This window comes from Mustela erminea, chromosome 19 (genome assembly GCF_009829155.1).
Source record: "Mustela erminea isolate mMusErm1 chromosome 19, mMusErm1.Pri, whole genome shotgun sequence".
Taxonomy (NCBI): Eukaryota; Metazoa; Chordata; class Mammalia; order Carnivora; family Mustelidae; genus Mustela; species Mustela erminea.
In genome coordinates, this window is record NC_045632.1 from 46706723 (window position 1) to 46724092 (window position 17370).

At 41.5% G+C, this 17370-nt stretch overlaps 1 protein-coding gene across 1 annotated transcript in view; it reads left to right on the forward strand.

The window, feature by feature from the left end:
* Positions 1 to 17370, forward strand: part of PMFBP1 (polyamine modulated factor 1 binding protein 1) — a 164378-nt gene that overhangs the window by 93143 nt on the left and 53865 nt on the right. Inside the window, exon 5 of the mRNA XM_032323522.1 lies at positions 12310 to 12426. The gene's annotated coding sequence lies outside the window, so the exon portion shown is untranslated. The remainder of the gene's footprint in view (positions 1 to 12309; positions 12427 to 17370) is intronic.

Genomic DNA, 17370 nt, shown 5'->3' on the forward strand with positions numbered 1-17370 from the left:
AAGGAGACCTGAGCAGCATGACTCTATGGCTGCCACAAACTCAAAGGGAAGCTGTCTCAAAATCAGATATTTGCCAGCAGATCCCCATGTCCACACATGGACACTATCGAAAACGGAAGAAGGAACACTGTGGAGTGATGCATCTAAATTGATGAGTGTAAAAATCAACAATTGTTCTCATCGCATTAACAAATGTGAACTAGAAAGAGAAACTCTTAGCAGCATTTATTAATTTTGTCTTTCTAAACAGCAAGCTGCCTGCCATCCATGGTGTGTTCTCTGCCCAGGAAACCAAGATCAATGTCAACAACATGGAATACAAACAGCACTTTAGCTTCTTTGTTGAGGATGGATTTGGGTCTGAAAATGTCTATATCCTGCCCAAGGCATGAACAATGACCTCACATCTGTGCTGACTCTCTCCCTCCTGTCAATGGTCTTTGATGCTGTTGACCGTGAGACACCACTGCCCTGGCGATATGACCTGATCTCTGTATTTAAAAACATTAAGGAACTTGTTCAAGTTCAAGGATTTTCAGAAATCCAATTTGGGTGAATTAGGAAATCCAGATAGCACTACAGGCAAGGGCACAAAGTTTTCAAATCACAGTTAAACCACAAAGGGCCAGGATGCCTTGAATAAAAAATGCAAGGAGCCCCTTGACAAAGAACCTTGAAAAGATCTAAGGTCGGAAGAATGCCCACTGTGGAAATAGAGAAAGGATGAAGAAGAGCCCAGAAAAAAAAAAAAAAAAATGTGAATGCACAAACTCTTTCTAAGGCCTGTCAAGAAAAGAAAGGTAAGAGCAGCAGAGAAGGCAGAATGAGTTAATACCACCAAAGAGGTTAAAGGCAAGGCAAATGGGCTAGGAAGGGAAAAGCGTGGGCAATGAAGTGGCTGGACTAATGAATGAGAAGGCGAATGAAATTAATGATGACTCTGAGTGGCAGTGATACCAAGCTGCTCTATTAAATTGGTCTTTAACACGAAAAATAAAGGAAGGGAGCATAGATAATTAGGAAGTAATGAAGACTTTAAATATGGATGTTGAAATAAACCAGGTAAGGGAATACTTGGAATCATGGTACAATATGTAAATCAGCAGGTCCAGATAACACGCATTCCCCAGGCTTAAGGGAATTAGTTAATGAACTTGCTGAACTACTGGCCATTATTTTCAAAGATTCCAAGAGACCAGGGATTTTAAAATGAAAATATCTGACCAGTCTTATATCAAATTAAAAAAAAAATAGGCAGTTTTGATCATTTTTTTCAAATTTTTATTTAAATTCTAGTTAGTATATACTATAATGTTGTTTTCAAGAGTAGAGGCCTTGATAATTATTATACCTGCTGCTGTATACTCTCCCCACCTCATGAGGATGTTGTAATGACAAATGGGATTAGAAATATTAAACTACCCGGAGGAGAACCTGGGGGGTGTGGGGGTAGCCGGTATTAGTTTTATGATCCAGGCTAATGGACATGAGCCAGGACATATGATCAAGTACAATACAGATATTTGACCTTTTGTCCATAGAATGCATATGGGGGTTGTATGGTTATATTTTTGTTTTTTAAAGCTGATATAAAATCAGTTTACATCTCCAGAGAAAAAGAGAAAGAAAGCCTTCATGCTAGTGGCCCACCTATGATGCAAAAATCTCTAAGGAGGGGCGCCTGGGTGGCTCAGTCTGTTGAGCATCAGTCTTCTGCTCAGGTCATGATCTGGGGGTCCTGGAATCAAGCCCCGCCTCAGGCTCCCTGCTCAGTAGGGAGCCTGCTTCTCCCTCTCCCACTCCCCCTGCTTGTGCTCATTCTCTCTCTCCCTCTCTCTTTCAAATAAGTAAATAAATTCTTTAAAAAAATTTCCACAGATAATCCACAGATGGATAATGGAGTACAGGCAGTATCAAAAGTCTCCACACTTTCTCTTTAATAAATAGACCGCAACACATTATTCTTTAATTTAATCAAAATAATTAATACATTATTCTTGTAGAAGAAAACAAACAATAGATAAGCAATAATAATAATAATCACCCCAAATCCTGCCCATTGCTCTAAGTTGGATGTATTTGCCTCCATAATTTTTCCCATAGAAATAAATATAAAAGTTATATTTTTTTACTTTGTTTTTTAGAGAGAGAGAGTGAGAGCATGTGAGGAAGGGAGGGGGGGGGGGGTTCCGAGGGGATAAAGAGAGAATCCCAAGCAGGCTCCATACTCAGTGTAGAGCCCAACACAGAGCTCTGAGATCATGACTCTGAGATCATGGCATGAGCCAAAGTCAAGAGTCAAACACTCAACCAGTTGAACCACCCAGGCATCCCAATATAGAAGTTATTTTTATAAAAACTGAATGGGTCATGTATGTAGGATGGCCTATATAAATATAATATAATTGGGTTTTTTCCCACACGCTATAATACACACATGCTTCCATTATCTCAAATTGCTGCATAGTTGTTTAACCAACAACTTCAGGACATTTAGATTATTTCTCCTTTCTCTTTGCTATCAGTAACTCTGCAGTTAACATCCTTAAGCAAACATCTTCGTATATGTACTCTTTTCTTCCATTAGAATAAAATCCCACAAGGGGAATTGCCAAGTCCATTGTCCTTTTTTTAGGACTTTTGTTCCATATTGCTAAATTACCTTCCAGAAAGAAGGCAGTTAACACTCCACAAACAATAAGTGAAAATGCCAGTTTCCTCAATGTGCACACCAACTGGATTTAACAAATATTTTAATCTTTCAATTCAATAACATTTTAAACATCTTATAATAGTTTAATTTGGATCATTAGATAGAAAAAAACACCTGAGGAAATGTGTATATTTTCTATCCTGGCCTTAAACAGGGTTTAAGTTTGGAGGAATTCTCTTTTCTCTCCCCTTCTCTTCTTTCCTCCTGCCTGCCTGCCCACCTGTGACTCCCTTTCTTTTTGAACCATACCTGCATTGACACATTTTTCATAAAGTTGGGTAGGAAATTCAAACTATTGAGAGTAACAGCACAGCACTATCTTATCAAGTTAAACTTTCACAAGCCTATGAACCAGGCATTTACATTGGAGAAACACTTGCATAAGCACCCGAGAATGCCCAAGAATGCATACAGCAGCCCAGCTCTGCGGTAATTAAGGACCCAACAACAACTAACGGTACATCTCCAGCAACCAGGATAAATAAACTGTGCCACAGCCCCACAATAGACTGTCACAAGGTGGTGAAGTGTATGAACCACAGCTCAATACAACCACATGAATGAATCTGGCAAGCAACTTTGAGTGAAAAGAGCCAGTTGCAAAAGGTTCAACACAGTAAGATAAAATTTTCATAAAGCTCAAAAGCCAATAAATTTAAATAACATATTGCTGGGGGGCACCTACATATATGATAAAAGCATTTTTTTTACCAGATAAATAATAATTATGAAGTTTAGGGGAGTCGTTATCTCTGAGGCGGAAGGCGGGGTCAGAAGAACAAAACAGAGGCAACTCTTGGATGCCACACCGGAAATGTTTCAGATCCCGATGGGATCACGTATAGCACCTGATTGTTCTGTTTCATAACTTGCATAGGTGTACTAAGCATCAAATGTGTCAACCACAGACAGGTGATTATGCATTGCACACTTACTTGTTAGCAAATTTCATTAGCTAATATGTCAAATAGTCCTCTGATGTCCCCAAAGAGCACAAGCAATTTCTCACTGCTAAAACCGGGCCCCATACTTTACTGGCTGGGTGCCTGCCACTGAAAATATAGAACAGAGCCTCTCCCGAGGATTCCACCATCCTCCGTGGAATCCTCCCACCTCAGAAGGAGAATTCCCTCTACTCTGGAGAATCAGGAAGGGAGAGAAATGAACCAGAATGTACAACGGACACAACTTCTAGAGGAATTCCCTAAGGCTTAGGGCTATGACCTTACCCATCTTTTCTAAAAATAGATCCCGAATTCTGGTAAATGGTGAGAGGAAAATTGTCTATTTTTAAAGGAGATGTCCTAAATAGCAATATCATTTTGCTTAAGCAATGAGCCAAGTCGCTTCTAATGAGGTTGTGGCATTACTGGAAATAAGAGATATATTTAAATAAATAGTCCATACATTACCCCAATAAATCACTTGAAAAATATTCTCAAATGTACTAAATGTATTTTTAGTGGCACATGCCTGACCTTTCGGGAAAAAGAAAGACAATGCTGGAACATTTTGAGAATAAACATTTATCCAAATTAGTAGTCAAGACACCAGTAAAATTGTTTTACATTTTCTTAACACCTTTAACTATACCCTATGCTTCAAGAACAATTTATTTTTCCTACCTTTATTAAAATACAGATTCTGTCTGTAAAGTAGCAGGAATATGAGATCAGAAACTTTTTTGATGACCCAATGAGAAATCCTATAATGGTCCTATCACTGCAAGGCCTCAGGCAGGATAGATATATGTATTTGCAACATCTCCATAAAATGACTTGCCGTCCATAAAATGTTAGTTTTTATGACTGTATTTCCGAGTGTTTTAAAATCAGTGCCATATTCTTTTTCTATAATATTCACAATAAAAATGTAAATAAAACCCATTTATTCATTCAACAAACACATTCTGAGAACCCGCTCTCTGCCTGACACTCTGCTGGGGACACAAAAGTCTTCTCTCAAAGTCCTTGTAGCTTAGGATGTTTTATAAAGCCCCCTGTGTTAAATCGCATCTGACCCTCTATATGTTATGTTCCACTGCCTGAAAAATCATAATAATTAATAATAATAAAGTAGCAATTAATAATAATAATTAATTAAAATAATAATAGAATAAGTTGTTTTCCAGCGACAATTTCAGGTTTAGGTTTGGGGGGAGAAATTCCAAACCTCACACTTACTCATTGCCCAGGCTGCTCCTACCCCACCTGCCTCTCACCCCTCACTCTCTGCTTTTCCATTCTCTGATCCTTAGCTAAGCTCGCTGGCTTCCCTTCTGTTCCCTTTCTTCTCTCCCTCCCCTCTTTCCTTTACTATAAAACTTGTAGAAAAACATTCACACCACTCTCTCCTCCTAGAAACCTCTGGTCAGCTGTGGACAATTTCAGTCCTTAATTCTAGCCACAAGGTCACAAAGGTCAGCAATGGCCTCCTCATCTCCAAAATAATGGCCTGATCTTCTCATCTTACTTCAACTTCTGTAGCAGCTGCACCATGGACCCCACTGTCATTTCTCTGCCTTCTCCCATTTAGAGAGATCTTTTTACTGGCTTTCTTTCTGCAAGACCCTTCTCAACCCTCCTAGCCAGTTCCCTTCTCTTCCCATCCCTCGAGTGTTGGCACTTCCACCCCAAACAGCACCCCCACTTACCCTGCTGTCCTAACCCCTGGAAGTTCTTCTCATGTGCCACATGGAATCAGACAGAGAGGATCTTGGACAAGCTTTTCCCTTTGTCTGGAATGCTGACCCTAGAATACTTACATCACACATTCCCCCCTCTCCTCTTCCTAAATCCCACTCATCTTCCAGGGTCTAGGCTTAAAAGGAAGCAACATGTAGTGATGGAGGGCATGGAATCTGGAACCAGACGATGGGGGTTCAAATCTTGACTCTGCACTGATGAGCCATGCAACCTTGGGCAAGTTACTCCTTAACTTCCTCAACTATAGCGTAAGATAATAGTAGCTGCATCCAAAAATTATTATGAGAATTAATGAATTAATTTTTTAAAGATTTATTCATTTATTTGAGAGAGAGAGCGAGCACAGGTAGAGGGAGAGAGAATGAGAGAAACTAAACAGGCTCCCCCGCTAGGCGCAGAGCCCAATGCTGTGCTTCATCCTGCCACCCTGAGATCATAACCTGAGCTCAAATCAAGAGTCAGACGCTTAATCAACTGAGCCACCCAAGTGCACCAATGAGTTAATATTTTTAAAGTCTTTAGAGTAGTGCGTGAAACACAGGACCATGTGTGTTTGGAGGAGAAAAGTCAACTCCAAAAGTATTTTCCAAATGCTGAAGCCTTTAATCACCCCTCACCAGTCTACTTATCACTATACATTGTTGTTAGATAAGTGTCTCCTTCTACTCTGAGCTCCCGGTCAGGGACCCTGTCCCAGTCACTTTTGGATTCCAGCCTCGCACAAGGCAGCTCTCAGCAAATATTTTTTGAGTAAGCGGAAGATCAGAGACGATGAGTTTTCCACAGCTACCGATCTTTATAGCAACTCAGAGATCATGAGCCTAGAATTTCCTTGGGAGGAATTTTGGCAGGGGTGAGGGTGGGGTATTATTAGGCACGAGCACTTTCCATTCCCCTCCTTTCTTCAGCCCTGTAAACTGATCAGGTGACAAAAGGCATAGTAGTGCCAAGCCCGATTAATCCAAACCAGAATGGCACACACAGTACCTTTCTGTATCACATCAGTTGAGTTTTATTTTCCATCCTTCATACCTGTTTCCTCCTTTGTGTGTAGTTAATGAGCTTTACATTTTAAACAAGAAAATCCAATAAAACACAAAAATCACAAATCAACAGTGCTTTGTTCAAGAATATCCTATTTAATCAAGAAAATTCCCCCAAGTAATACACTCAGTTCAGCCCCCAGGGGCCCGGTGGTGCTGGGTGCTATAGGGGGAGGGTCAGGGAGAATGTAGGAGAGAAAAGCTGTGCTCCATTCCCTTGAGGCTCACAATGCCATGTAAGATAGAATACACCCTCCCCCTCTAGGCAAGCATCTTTAGAAATCAAAGATGTTCCCATAACCTACTAATGCATCTGTGCCTTTAATTAGCCCAATCGAGCATATAACTCGGTAAAAATCTCTCACCTTTTCTGTTCCTTTCAACTAATTTCTGAACATTTCATTTTCTAGTAAGCTTTCACTGCATAACAAGCAGTAATGAAATGACCGATATTAACCCATTGTTAGATTAAACAAAGTACATCATTGGCTGGTAGCATTCTATATTATTGGGGTTTGAAATGGGTCCCATCCTATGTTGCAAACATTTGGTATTTGCCTAATGAGACCATTCTTGTACCAAAGGAAAAAAAGACATTGTATTAAAACATTTCATATTAATGACAGCATGTTCAGCACTTTCCGCTCACAGCCACATCTGTGGGTGAGGCAGGTTTCTTGATATTAAATGCTGCAGTTGGGCCCATATTCTTAGCAAGATGTCTGATTGGCTACTCCCCAAATATACCTTAAATTGGCTTAAAATAGAACAATCACATGCTAACCTGGTAGCATTAGCAACTCTATTAACAGCCAATTTCACATCCACACCAGAGGGAGTAAAAGGTAATTTGCTCATTATCAACACCCTCTGGCAGTGGAAGGAAATGACTGTTCATCAAAAAGTATTTTCCAACATAACAATAGCAGCGCCCATATGTAACCACCTCACTCTCCCTTCCCTCCACAACTGGATCACGGGAGAATGGCTACAGGAAAAAGACCAAAATACAAATGGGTTTGATGTAAGTAGTCTACCTGCCCACTCCCTACTCCCCGCCCCCATCCAAAATCAACCCTACCTTCACCTCACCTCAACCCTTTAGGGTTATAAGTGAAATGTTGGGCAAATAATCCTACAGGGTACAGGACGGATCCCACTACAACAGAAGTTGTGTAGATCGAAAAGTTATCCAACTCTCCATTACTTAACTAGTATCTCAAACTACTTTAACCTAACCCAGTAGAGTGTGGACAGTTCTTGGAGCCCACTATAAGCAGATCTAATCTGTAGACTCACCCAGTGACTGAAAAAAATAAACCACTCAAGAAATACAGTATTGTCCCAATGGTGCAATTTTAAATCTCACCCTTGGCCAGGCTTCATTTAGTAAATATTTCTTTAGAAATGAAGTTCTTTTATTTGTTTGCTTTTATTGGTGTTTAATAAACTCCAGTATGATGTGTTTATATATTTGGGTATAATATTATACTATTGTAGTGACAAATTACAGAAACAGATTTCGTATCTATCTCCTCTGTTCAGCTGGCTGTTTTTATTTGAGAATAGTCATCTCCTAGTTCTTGTCTAGCTCTCTGGGCCTTCTCTTCTTCATACCTTTGTCCACCCTGTCTCCTATACACAGAGACCAGGCTAATCTCCCTGAAGCAATTCTTGAGATGTTACTCCCCTACTCAAAGTTGCCTCCCTGTTGCTCCCTGTTGCCTCCTCATTGTTTCTAAATAAATTCCAGACTGCATTCTAGCATCTGAAGCTTTTCACAACACTGCCCTCCCGCTTTTCTAGCTCTAGTTAGAAGTTCTCATTTCTCCCTGGTATCCCAGAATACAGCCCATCTGCCCTTATCAGAGTTAAAGGTAAGACCAAACATACCACCTCCAGAAAGTCTTTTTTGATTGTTCCAAAGGAAAGTGATCAAGTACACCTCTGAATTACAGTAACCCTTTAGGATAGTCTGCCAATTCATAGTGGATTACAAGGGGGCTTCCCCTGGAACTTGTAAATGAGAGAAAGATTGTTCTAAAAGAGCTTGAACCATACCCAGAGTCGCCTTAGAGAGACAGATTAGCTCTGATGACCTGACTGTACCAGAGTATCCTACTTAAGGAAAGAGTTATCAATCTCATGATGCAGAATGGGGAGAAAAACATAGTCCCAGAAGGAATGATGTCTGGACCCCTCCAGATGTCTAGGAGGGATGTCTAGGACATAGGGAACTTAGGCCAACAGATTGACAGTACCGGTCCCATTGGTACTGGAGACAGTTACTATCTGTCTTTGCTATCTGAGACGTTTACATGATGTTATCCTGGCCAGTTGCCATTCAACACTATACTCTTGAAGTGTCCTTAGTTCTGATTCTGTCATCCCAAACCTATTTGGTTTCTGATGTTTCTGATGTTAGTCAGAGAGGGTATGCATGTATGTCCATACATGTATGGACTGCACGTGTTCCAGCTCCCATGATAGTGAGTTCTCACTATAAAGTAGTTAGTTGACTCTTTATTCTTTCAGTAAATATTACTGAGCATCTACTCTGTGCCAGGTATTTGTCTACTCGCTTGAGTTAAGATGGTAAACAAGAAAAATACAGTCTCTTGACCCTTGGAGTTTATAGTATAGAAGGAAATACAGACAAGTACACTTCCAATTCTAATATTGTGTAATGGCTGCCTTGTTAGGGATGTTCAGGGGCTAAGAGTGGGACCACATGCTTGGAGAAAACACCCAGGCTTTGGGAACCAGAGAAGACTTTGTAGACAAAGTTATATTTACCTTGAGTCTTGAGGCACCAGCTGAAGTTAGCCCAAAGATGATGGGAGGAGAGAAATATAATGATACATATAACTCAAGCAGATGGGCAAAAGATTCAGGGTATGTCTGAGAAACTAAGCATAGGTCAACAAAGCTACAGTGGGGAATACAAAGAAGGGCAGGGAGGGTCAGGAAAGCAGGACACAGGTCAAGGAGGGCCTTATAAACCATTTTAAGAATCTTCCTATCATGAGAACAGTAGAGAATTATTGAAAGGTTTTAAGCAAGTAAATGACAAGATCATATCTCTACTTGCTGGGGAATAGGCAGGGTCATTGGGGATGAAGAGAAGAGGGCCAATTAAAAGATTTATTTAAAAGATACAACAGGTAGGACTTGGTGAGTGGTGGGATAAGAGAGCTGGGAGTTGGTAAGAGAGAGAGGGGGAAAGAGGGAGGGAAGGAGAGAGAGAAGATTCAAGATGGTGCTTGCATTTCTGGGCTTGAACAGATGGAATAAGTTGTGGTACCTTTCACTGAGGCAACTTGTAACAGTGGTTCAGAGCACAGACTCCAGGTACTGCAGAGTTGGACTACCTGGGTTTGAATCCCTGCTTTACCCCTTACTGCTGTGTAGCCTTGGGTAAGTTACTTAATCTCTCTGTGCCTCATTTTCTTACCTATAATGAAGATACCCAGAATACCTATCCATAGAGTCATCATGCAGATTACATGAGTTAATGGTGATGTGCTCAGAATAGTGCTGGCACATAATAAACGCCTCATATGTTTGTTAAGTAAATAAAATAGGTGACACGGAAGGAGTAACAGGTTTGGAGCAGAGGATTATAAGCTTAGTTTTGGAGATGCTGAACTACGGAAATCTGTGGAATAATCAAGAATAGCTCTCTAGACAGCAGTTGCACATATAGGTCTGGAGCTCCAAATCGAGATCTGTGCTAGAGATTTTGTTCTGGGAGCAATCTCAGATAAACAGTAACTGATATCAGGACAAGGGAGAGAACAGATCAGAGAGGATATGAGAACGAGGACAAGACAAGGGAGAGTCTTGAGGACAATTTCAGGGCATAAGAAGTACTTTACTTGCGAAAAAAAAAATTGAGGAGCAGTCAGAAAAGCAGTTCTCAGAAAACTAAGCGGTTCTCAGAATCCAAGGACAGAAAGTGTTTCTAGAAGCTGGAAGTAGCCACTGGTGTCAAGTTTGTCAAATACAATTAAGACCCAAAAAAAGCCCATTGGATCTGACAAAAGTTTGACCTCGGCCAGTCGGAGTTGCTGCCACTAGGTGGGGATGGAGGTAGGAGAAGGGGGTGGAGGAAAAATAAAGAGACAGCAAATGCAAACAATTTATTCATCGTGGGGAGTAATGGGGGGAGGAGAGAGCAGACAATAGGTGGAGGTCAGGAGAGGGTTGTTGGTTTTTGTTTTTTTTTTTTTTTTAAGCATAATAGAAGACACTTGAGCATATTTAAATGCTGTCATGGGTTGAATTGTGTCCCCCAAAATTCATATGTTGAAGTCCTAAGCCTTAGGAAAATGTGACCTTATTTGGAAATAGAGTCATTGCAGATGTAATTAGTTAAGATGAGGTCGTGCTGGAGTAGGATGGTTCCCTAATCCAATATGACTGGTGTTCTTATAAAAGGGGAATTTGGAGACGGACAGGCACACAGAGAGAGCACCATGTGAAAATGAAGTCTGAGATGGGAGGGGTGTAGGCAAACCTCCAGAAGCTAGGTGAGAGACACAGAACAGACTCTCCCTCCCAGTCTTTCTCAGAAGGAACCAACTGTGCCCACACCTTGATCTCAGACTCCCAGCCTTCAGAACTATGAGACAAATAATTTCTACTATTAACCACCTATTTTCTAATACTTTGTTACACCAACCCTAGGAAACTAATACAACTAAGTCTCCAGCTAATGGGACATTCCACTGTTTACCTAATTAATCAGGGTCCCAGCAGGAAGCAGATGGCATGCTCAAGTTGAGTAATTAGTGGAATGTTTTCTCAGGAAACCGTATATAAAGGCATGGACAGGGTATAAGGAAGCTACATGTTATCATGCAATGCCCAGGCAGAGTAAGAGCAGGCCTTGACCATTCCCAGACCTCAAGGGCCAAGGATGGAGCAAACCTAAACTGAAATGGGTAACGGAGCAGCTGTTTAGAAGGACCCTGACAGAGGTGTGACCCCAGACTCAGTCACTGCTGGGGAGCTACCAGGGTCAGATCTGAGGTCATATGTGCAAATAGGGCACAGCCCTCCCTCCCTCTGCTCCCCCTGCTGGTGCTGCATATCCACCAAGCCAACCAGAGGCCAGAGGGCAAGTGAGCAGCTTGATAGGCCCACAGGTGCACCTCACTGGGCCAAAGCAGAAGAGGTAGAGTCTAGAAGGGGCAGGGGTGCCTGGGTGGCTCAGTAGGTTAAGCATCTGATTCTTGACTTCACTCCAGGCCAGGATCTCAGGGTTGTGAGATCAGGCTCTGCACTGGGCATGGAAGCCTGCTGAAGACTCTCTCTGTGTCCCTCTCCACTGTCCCTCCCACCTCCCTTCGAATAAGAAGAAGGAGAAGGAGAAGGAGGGAGAAAGAAGGGAAAAGGAGAAAGAGGAAGAAGAAGAAGTAAGTAGTAGTAGCAGTAGTAGCAGTAGTAGCAGTAGTAAGGGGCAAATGGAAACCCAGACCAATCCCTTTTCACACTTTGGAACCGCTTGACTACATTATATATTCAAATGCTTAAACTTTTAAAATGCTAATAAGAAGAATCATTAGGAAGGGAGAGGTTGCAGTCACTGGGCCCCTCACTGCGTGAAGCCCCTACGGGAGGGAAGGAGCTATTTTATGGTTCCAGTACTCTTGTAGTTACATTTGTCATTGCTCATCTCTGCTTCACCTAATGCATACTGGCTTCTTTGCACTTTTTAATTACTGAATAAATTAATATTTATAGTCTCTATTTCTCTTAGAAATATCCATTGAGAGGGACTTTTTCTACTATCACCTGAACTCTTGCCTATGTGAAGTGACTGAGGTGTATCTCTCTCTCCTAGGATACCTTTGAGATATGCCAGTGAATGTACCTGTAACCAGAACAGGTCTGGTTTAAAATATGGGCTCATAAAAGACAGCAAGTGACTCCAGAGAAGCTTCTGTTTATAACATAATCGGTAAGAATCATTTCTTTTATCTATGATTATAGACATTTATTTAACTAAACCTACTACAAAAGGCTATATTATCTCAACTAGTACAGGTTGACTTGCTATGGCTTTTATATGCCTCTATACTAGCTTTAACCAATGCTTTGTTTCAAGGGGAATCTTAATTCATTGCAGAAATTAATGCAATAATCATAAGAATAGTAAATCTTTTGTAACAAAGGCTGATATACACATGTTCATAAGAGTTCATCTTTGGGTTTTACAACATGAATAATTTTTAGTTCCACAAAGTAGCACCAGATATGTGGCAGGCTTTTGAGTCCTTCACTTGGCTTTTCCAAGTAAAATTAAGAAACTGCTTTGTGACAACCCACTTCAGCAGTCTTCAGCTTCTCATACCATAATTACAGCAGCAATCCGCTGGTTACCTGCTTCTTGAAGCAGAAGGACCAGATTTGGAAGTCACTCTTACAACTAAACTATCCACGTGAATATCTTCACACTGTATTGTCTCTGATGGGGGAGAAAGGGATGTAATAAAATACAGAAACTGTCATAGTGGGAGGAGAAGTTGCTCGTGGGTAAATCATTTGAGGAAAATCAAAACTGAGCTTTGACCCAGTTTCTCTCTCTCATGAATAATGGGATTAAGAGGATGAGCTAGAATAGGCCTCAGAGATCACTGAGGACAAAGGAGGCAACCAGGTGAGTGGAAGAAATTACCTCTGGCAGAAATTCAGCCTTCAGGATCTTTCCAGGTGGACATATCTGAGAGCTGGACAGCTTTTGGGGGGGAAATAAAAAACCACCTCATGAAGTAACAAGAAAAGCCATACATAGCTGAGCATTTTGATTTAAAAAATAAATAAACATTTAAAAAGCAAAAGATGGGGGGCCTGGATGGCTCAGTTGGTTAAGCATCAGACTCTTGATTTCCACTCAGGTCATGATCTCAGGGTTGTGGGTTCAACCCCTGCATCCAGGCTGGTTCTGGGCATGGAGACTGCTTAGGATTCTCTCTCTACCTCTCCTTCTGCCCCTTCCCCCCTGTAAAAAATAATTAAGTAAGATATTAAAAAGTAAAACAAAAAGCAAAAGATAAAGTGGAGAAGCGGGGAGTACCCCATGGCCCAAAATGTCTTCCCACAAAATGCACTTCCATAAATGGTCCCAACTGGGTATTTCCAATGTTTTGAAAAGTCACGCGCACGTGCTACAACACACCCATCAAAGTTTCATTCCTTCCCTTTGTTTTGGAGACAGAAATTCCCTTTACATCCTCCTTGTTCCCGGAACCAGGGGAGCGCTGGGGCTCACCAAGCCTCACGGCTTTCCTCCCCTCCATGCCCCTTGTGCGGCTGATGCACTCTCAGTTACAAAGCGCTGGAGTGCTCCTGCCTTCAGTCAATCCGTTTAGCCAAAGGCCTCTGATTTGTTCACATTTACTACAACACAGACAGAGGGCTGGAGGATTTTTTTTTTCTTTTTTTTTCTTCTTCCTTTTTTTTTTTTTTCCACTATTGATCTGGTGCTTTAAGAGGGGAAAAAATCTCCTTGGCTGTCTAAACACTATTGATCCCTGCTTGGGAGTCGCAGCAGAAGTGTAGAAAGGGCGTGGATGAATTGAAATTTCATTTCCGACAACTTGTTCCTGTTATTTTTACCCTTTCGGACGGGGAGAAACACGTTGCTGCCGCTTCAGTCAATGTGGTCGATAGCTCCACAGAGAAACTCAACACGGCTTCTGCCAGAGGTTTGGCAATGAGACATGATGTTGGATTTGGAGTGTATGAAACTGAAGGATGCTGGCGAAAAGCATGAGGTCTTAGCCAATGGTCTGGGACTTGCTCAGACCTCAAGGGAGCTGTGGCTTCGGAGAAAAGGTTTATAGAGACAACAACATTCCTGTTTGGGAAAGGCGCTGAGTGGCCTCACAAGAAGCTTCACGGTTAACGGGTGCCTGCTTCAGACCCTTGGCTGGCTTTCTGTAACAAGAAAAGGAGAGATCCTCTCCAGCCAAAGCTAAATTTCAGGCCTCAAAGAGGAGCATTGTGTCGTGCTCGTACAGGAGGTTGCTCGTTAGGGTCTGGAAAAGGACTGATGTAGAAACCGGAGCTGCAGGCCTGCAGGGATCGGGTGGACGACGCTGGGTGTTCAAGGGCACACATCTGCAGCCCGGAGCCTCAGGAAGCACTCCTGCCCCGTCAGCACGCCGAGTTGATGTGGTTTGGTGCCAACAGCACCAGCTTTGTTCTTACTTTTATGAGATGTTCAAAGAACACAGGAGAGAACCAGGCTCCTTCGTCCTAATGGCAACATCTGGCATTTATGTAGTCACGCACCTTTGATCCTTAAGGATCCCAAAGCACTTTATAAACTGCTGCAGTGCTAATGGTCATTGCAAGCACCTTACTTACAGTAAATGTGGTCAGAGATTCCCCATATTGGTTCCCTCTTCTCAGTTTTGCAGTGTACAGAACAGTCCTCCATTCTGGAAGAAACAATTCCAGTTTGGATCTCAAGCACCAACTTTTGTGTGTTCTTTTTCTTTTTTTTTTTTTTCCCCTTTCATTTTGTTCCATACTGTTTGCCCCCCAAACACATACCCTGCTTCTTTTTAACTAAAAGTACTTCCTAACCGTTCTTAATAAACAGTACTTCATTTACAGTTCCAATTATTTTATAGGCCTGTTTCTGCTTCCATCCCCATCCCGCCCATTCCAGAGAAAGATGAAAATGCTCTTTTCTCCTGGGAGCCAAGAATCTGCATTGCGGATGAGGTTGCAAATTCAGACACAATAAACAGAATTAAGAAAAACTGAGCTGGCATTTGACAGAAATTGTAAAATGACACTTAGAAATGTTGCTCTTGTGGAAATTACTGATATTAAAATATAAATCAGTGTCTTGTGTTTCCCGTAGCACCAGGGGCTCTATTAGGTTATGCAGTTTGATTGCTGAGCTGAACCTAAGAGACTTGGCAGTTCCGTGCTGAAGTTATCCCAAACTATTTAACCCCTCTCCTGCTGGAAAGAAGGCATCCAAGCAAATGCCAGCTAAAAACATTGCTTCCAAAAGGCCTTGGTTTTTTCATTGAACACTTAGAAATCTGGGAGAAGGTAGACGGGGCTAACATGGGGTGGAGAAGGTAAGGAATTCAGAAAATCCTTTCTCAAGGCAAGAATCTGGTTGCATAGTGCCAGGAATAAGACAGACTAGGACAACTCAAAAAGCAGATTCGATACTAGAAAGGGCAAAGGAGAACAGAGCATTACTTTTTTTAAAAAATATTACCCCTGTTATATATGTATAATTTTTTAAATCCCCACAACAACCCTATAGGGTAAGTACTGTTACTCCAGTTTTTTCCAAGGGAGAAAACTGAGACTCAGAAAAGGTAACTTGCCCAGGCTCACATAACTGGAATCAAAATGTGAACCGTGACTCCATAAATAGGCTGGGGCAAGGAAGCAAAAAGATGAGTCTGGAGCATCTTGGCCAAAAAAGTAAGGAAGTACTCCAGAAAGTTTGGGGGCTTGTTGAAATGACCCAGGGGGCACCTGGGTGGCTCAGTCTGTTAAGCAGCCAATTGTTAATTTTGGCTGAGATCATGTTTTCAGGGTCCTGAAATGGAAACCTAAGTCTGGTTCCATCTCAGCAGGGAGTCCGCCTAAGATCCCTCTCTCCTTCTCCCTCTGCCCCTCCTTCCCCCCCACCCCATGTGCGTTCTCTGTCTCTCTCTCTCAAATAAATAAGTAAGTCCTTAAAAAGGAAAAAATATATATATGGGAACCAAACTGAAAGAGCTCCCAGTGGCCAAAGTTGGAACATTTGAGCAACAAAATAAACGATGATATTAAATTATAACCCATGGAATAAAATAGATAGCCATGAGTTCATACTGCTGCAAATAAATAAATAATTAAATGGGAGAGAAGGGGCAGCTCTTCCTAATGAAGAATTCCAGTGAATAAATGTAGAAGGAGTAAAGGAAATTAAAAAATCCCCATTAGGACATTGCAGCAATAATTGTTGCAAGCAGGATGCACCTTGCTAAAAATAGTAGGTGAGAGTTTCAGGAAAAAAAAACCCAGGATATTTATATGTCCTCAAAGTATCTCCCCCCCCCATCTTAAGACGTTATTAATTATAATGGAGAAAATAGTATAACTGCATAGTGGATAAACTCAATAAACAGTAGCATAACCAAATGACCAGTGTTAACATCATCAATAACAAGACATACTAACATTATGTCATACTGATGCTAACATTGGAAAGTTGGAGAAAGGGTATATAGGAACTCTAGACTATTTTTGCAGCTTTTCTGGAAATCTAAAATTATTTCAGATAGGTCTGTACGTTCCCAGTTTTTCACAAGAGTAGACCGCTGTTAGCTCTGTGGGAAGACAAAGCAAATCACAAATAACCATAATAAAGGAAGGTGGCGGTGTGTTAAAAGAATTGTAGATAAAGTGCTGTAAGCATATGAGGCGCTACCTACCTGGCAAGGCTGGTGTGAGGATTAATTCTGTTATTTTATGTTTATAACTGTGCCTGACATAGAGTAGTTGCCGTACAAATGTTCCTAGTGCATGTGGCTGGAGGGAAGATGACAGAAATGGCAGCTGAGCTGAGTCTTGAAGGTGTGATTTTTGGACAGGCAGAAAGATTTCTCATTTAAAAGGAAAGATGCTGAACAATCCAGTGGGGGAGTGCTTGCCATGTCAGTCAGTCGAGTGGCAACCAAGATGAGAGGAGTGTGTGCTTCAACAGAGAAAACTTTACTAAATGGCATGGGAATATTGCTGGTGTCAGTAGGCAGATCTCCACTCTGGGTCTCCCTACTCCATACAGAAAGTGGAGAAAGAGAAAGAGTGAAAGCAAAGAGTTGATGTATCAAGAGAAACCCAAGTCAAGTGTCAAGGAAAGGAAGAGGCATTTGAGAAA